This window comes from Macadamia integrifolia, chromosome 8, assembly GCF_013358625.1.
Source record: "Macadamia integrifolia cultivar HAES 741 chromosome 8, SCU_Mint_v3, whole genome shotgun sequence".
Lineage (NCBI taxonomy): Eukaryota > Viridiplantae > Streptophyta > Magnoliopsida > Proteales > Proteaceae > Macadamia > Macadamia integrifolia.
In genome coordinates this window covers 19,706,586-19,712,409 of record NC_056564.1, presented here as the reverse complement: position 1 = coordinate 19,712,409, position 5,824 = coordinate 19,706,586, and positions in this window count along the sequence as shown.

Below are 5,824 nucleotides of genomic sequence, written 5' to 3'. Positions count from 1 at the left end.
TACAAAGTTTGAATACCATTCATGTTAAGTGTTCATCTGATGTTAATTGATGTGAGATTATACCTCTATAGCTCTCAGTATCTCAACACGTTAAGGTTAAAGCTTTAATATCTTAAACTCAATGTGAATACCATTCATGTTAAAGTGTTTGTGTTATGTTAATTGATATGAGACTATACCTCTGTAACTCTCAACATCTTGACAACTTGAGGCTAAAGCTTTAATATCTTACAACTCTAAAGTAACTTCATTTTTATGATGTTGATCTACCCATAGAAGCCTATCAGGAAACTTTATCATCCAAAGTGTGTAAATAAATCAAGAAAAAAAAAAAATCTAGTTGCCTACGCTGGCACACGGGGACATCTTCAGCACACTAGGCGGGGGCCAACGTGGTATTTTCGTGCCAGCCTATGTCTGGGCATAGGCAACACCAGACCAACTGAATTCTTTCTCCCTTAAATCAATTATGCAATTAAGAAACAAATTAGAACAAAAGTTTCTTCATGTTCTCTCTTAATTAAGCATCACATTAATGGGCTTGTACAACCTCCAATATGATATCTAGAAAAATAATGTATTAAAAGAACAACCGAGAATTTTCTTTTAACCCCAATTCCTGGGGACCAATAGAACAGTGGTTGCATGCAAAGCCATCAGCCAAGTTGGAAATTTAAACTGAGATTCTTTCAAAACTAAGCGTTTTATCTGGCCAACCTAACTACCTAAATATCTAAGAGATGGCCTAATAATATTCCCGTAATAGGAGATTGTGTTTAGCCACCAACCATCAAGATTAATAATATAATTAGAACAGATGGAGAGAATGGAAAGAGGATCAGTTATTAATGGTAATTTCTTGGTCTTGATCATGGATGGGCTGATACCTAAATGTTTAAAAAAACCCAGATTGGTAATACAAGAAACGGGTCTATCTCTAAATCCAGGGAGATGGATCGAGTCTTCGAGACATTACCCTTGTATTGGCATCTCTTACAAGTAAATTAATAGTTTTGGGGGGAAGAGAAAGAGAGATTATTCTTTTCTTTTTCTTGTTGGGGGTGGGAAGGGGGATTTAAACAGAGGAAAATTTGATGGGTGTCCCAAATCTCAATGCCTCATCCGAAGGGATCGACCTGCACCTTTAATGAGGAAAGCGAATGTTACTCTTAGAGAGAGGGCAGCGTGCTCTTTGCCATAGATGGGCCACATGAGTGGAAGCTCCTCAAACAGTTTACATCCAATATCCATCCCTTCAAAGCTTAAAAAAATTAGGAAACAGATCAGACAATCCATGAATTGGATTGGAATCGGCTATGATCGATCCCAATTCTTATCAATTCAACACGGCCGGTTCATGTCAAGGAACCCTAAATCATTGAATTTTCAGATTTCATTATCGCTTCTAGGATTCTTGATATGGACCTAGAATTACTCAACTCCATAAACTGATATACGAGCTTAAGGTGAGAGAACCTAAGACCGTATCAACTCACATCAAATCTCTTGTGAAATCGATGTGTGATCTGCCTCCATATGACTAATATGTGATCTTAACAATTCTGACCAATTTTGATCCACTCCAGATCAAAATGGGAAAAAACCTATGCAATCCTTGATTCTATGTTTTGAGATATTGATCCCCTCCTTTCAGCACATTTAACCCCTGCTTCGAAAACATTATAAATTAGACCTTCTAAATCATCTGGACCATAGATTTAGGTATTGATATTGGCATCTGTGAATCTGATCTAGTTAGAATCGGATCGATGTGTATCAGTCATTTTTGCCCTTGATTTTTGAAAAGAAAAAAAAATATTAAAAAGTACATTTTTTACTATTTTACCCTTAAAACAATACGGGTAACCGATTTAAATCGATTAAGTATCAATTATCGATCTCAACCAATATCAATACAATACGACAAATACAATACTAATACTTGAAACCATGCTCTAGGCTACCTTCTTCGAATCTTTTTGTGGACTGCACTACACAAACCATGGTTAGCATTCATGAAGGAATAAAAACAACCCAAGCAGATCCCATTTTCATCTTAAGCGACTCCACAGTCCAATCGCGTCAGGTAAAATGATACTAGTTGAGAATTATGATAGGATGGTTAGCTAACTGGCTGAAAACCGTTTTAAACACAAACTTGGTCAGTGCCATTTCTTTCCATCATGATTCATTTGGCCCCTGGGGTTCTAAATCTCCAGATTTGAATGTGCCAAAGACAAGCAAACCACTTGGCAAAGCTTGTTCTGTCTCTGGCCACCTTCCACACTTTGAGAGAAAGAAACAAAACTCCCTTCCTTAGATCCTGGGATTATATTCTTCTCTATCAAGAGAGAGAGACCATCCTACTATATATAAATAATTTGTATGCCAAGAACTTATAAGCTCAACCAAACTTAACAATTCTGGAATGGTATCAAGTTTCATGCCTCCACATTAAAGGAATAAAGGGTATGAAAATTAGTAACTAAATCCAAATCCCAATATAACAGGAAAAGAAGATTACATGCATGAAAATTTTGCATGTCATTTATTTATAGGATTATGTTGGAAGTAATGTTATTTTCCTGAATAGAATATTCAGGAGTCTTCTAGATTCGTCACGATGATAGAATTAAATAATGTAAAGTCATGTGCGTCTCTGGAGTGATCTAGTGTACTCAAAGTCTAAATTGGTTGTAGTGAGGCGGTTATGTAAGGCTATAGATAGGCATTGTCATGACCCATAGAAGTTGAAGAGAAACACCACTTCCATGAGTCCAAAAAGAACCCATAGGACTGATTTCCAGGAAAAGGAGTGAGATAAATCTCTTTTTACACAAAATTGAATTATGTACTAGGTTTCCACTACAGAAATAAAGTAATCTTTTTCAATTGATACAAAAAGTTTCTAATTTTTTAACGAATGAGAACGTGTGACCTTCTTTTAATTATCTTAATTTATCGTATTTTCAAAGTTTTTTTAATTAAGGGTAAATAAAGAGTTCTTAAAATTATTTAAAAATAATTTATTATTATGTCATTTTCAAGAACATCATTGTTTGAGTGCATATGTGCATATGTGAAATAATAAGATTTACCCTCATTGCAACCCAAAACTTATATATTACACTAAGAGTACTTAAAAAGAGATTACAAATTATTCGACTAAGGTGTCAATAGAAAAACCTCTATTAGATTTGGTGACTTCTCTACAATCACCCTTTCACCCCCTAATGTTAGTAATGTGTGCCTGAAACTCAATGCACTCTCAACTATGTCAAATAATATTTGGACCTTATTACAACTAAATTAACTCCATTAGTTATTTCCAATTAAGTGGTGACTCTATTGGAATTGAATCAATCAGCATTGAAAGTCTGTCAAAGCCGATATCAATCCGATCCAATCAGAGTTTTAGATCCATACACGGTTCCGGATTTTCCCACAATTTCATTTTCGATGAACTAAGGGTTAGGTGTCATGTGCATCCTGCAATTAATAAGCCTTTCTCAAATTCTAACAAAAATAAGAATTCCCAAAAATAAAGGAACAAAAGAAGACATTTCAACAACTAATTACCTAAGCACAGATGCCCACAAACTAATTTTTCTAATACCACTGACCTCTTTCTCTCTAACTTTCTTACTTAATCGACCACCTTTCTTTTTCCTCTGTTTTTAACTCTAAGCGCTAAGACTTTGGTCATCCATCTTGCTCCTATCCTCGTTTTCCTCCCCATTATATGTACGGAAAACCAAGAACAAACAAATTAACTAAGTAAAGAAGAAGAACCCACAAAAGGGAAAAGAAGAAAAATTGAGAACTTCTCCTCGTTGGTACAGAGGATTGGTGGATACTTCCCTTTCCGCCTCAGATGTAATCAAGCAAAGGATTGTTATTATGCACCAATTCTGGTGTCGCTGGAGTAGTTGCAGGCGAGAAGGATAACTGGTTGGTAGCCTTGATCCTCATCTCTATCACCTTCTTGTGGGTTTCACAATTTCAAAATTCAAAATACCTCCATACGGGTTGGTTGGGTTGGGTCATCTCTTTCGATTCGGTCTGGTTTAATTGAACATAAACCAGTCAGAGCCACCAAGTGTCGCACTATGCAGGTAGATTGCACAAGAATTGCAAGATAGAGAATTGCAAAGGATTTAAATCCTACCTCCATAGTAAAAATATGAAAAGTTTCGGGGTGACGATCAAGGATTAGGGGATGTGATGAGGTGCCAAAGTGTTGGTTTGCAGTGGTTGTCAAGCCTAGAATCAACTTTTAGATCTGAAAGCTCGGTGATCCTGTAACCAAAACCCTAGAATCGGCTTTTAGATATAAAAGGTGTAACCCTAGAATTGGACGAGTTGGAATCAAGATCAATTAAGTTCGATTTTGATTCAAATCGAGTGTAATCTTTCCTCTTTTGTAGGTTTTCCTTTTGTATTTTGCGAGTGTCAGAGTGATTTGTATCTCATGGGTTGGGGTAAGGCAGGCTATGTCTCCCCCTTTGTTTCTTCATTATTTTGTTTCTCTTATTTAATAAAATTTTAGGGGCTTCCCCGGGTACCAAAAAATATTCGGTTTAAAAAAAAAAAAAAAAGCGGTTCAATCGATCCCGCTTCTAATTTTTTTAAACGATTTTGATTAAGAGTGCACATGGGCCAGGTTGGGCTGGGTTTTTGAAAACCCTAACCAACCTTGTATCCCCTTAATTGGGCCTTGGCATGGCCCAGCCCTATCCTACCAGGGCTTGAAAAAAATCAACCCTAATGACACATCTTTTGGGTGGGTCGGGTTCTAACATCCACGCTGGATGATACCAACAAAATCTACTTTAATCCAATATGCAATTTGACAAAGGGAAAAAGAAGTTCCACAAAGGATGCCTTAACCGAGGAAATGAAGAAGATTGGGGTAAAATAGTGTTGAGATTTTTCCTTCTAGATAGGTGGTTGCAGTACGTATTTGTTGTTGGGCTTAACAAAACTTGCCATCTTATATCTGCCTATTTCACAAATATGAATATTAAAAATAATAAAATAATAAAAAAAGCCAAAATTATGGATCATCCAGAATAATGATAAAATTGAATACAAATTGCGCATATGATTGAATTCTTGCACATTGATATGGATTTAACCCACCAGGGCTTTAAAAAAATCTACAAGGGATCTTACGTATTCATACAATTAAAAAATATCACATCATTAATTATGTAAGAACAATTGGGACATGTTTTGCAGAATGGTATACACATTCGTGCTATCACATTTTTGCCTTCTTTATAAACACATTTAAGTTGCTAACTCTTACCCCAATCCAATGGATTTTAAGGTCGGAAAGATGAATCTAAGGAAGAAGACCGCATCAAGACTCATATAGTCCTTTTCTTATAGGTGGATAGGGGGGGCTCCCTCCATCAGGACTAACTTGAATTTATATCGAGAGTGGGGCTCTCCAATTAATCCCATCCATTTGGATGAAAAACCCTGAGTTCTTATACCTAATTTAATTTGTGTTTAAGAAATTCAAAACTATACAAATGGATGGATTAGAAGAGCAACAAGGTAGTATTGTTGGAGCTTATCACCGTGAGAAAAAGCTAGTTGGGGATTATCACGGTGAGAAAGCTAGTTGGCGACAGTTCAAAGAGGGAGTGGGCATAATTAGGGAATCTGGATTCTCTGCCACATGTGGTGTCACCCCACATGGTCAAGGCCAATCAAATGAAATCTTCATTTAATTTGACCCCTCCAACCTTATCTCAAATGTATTTTAGATGAATACCGAATTTATAACATATACAACATAAGTTTAAAAAAAAAA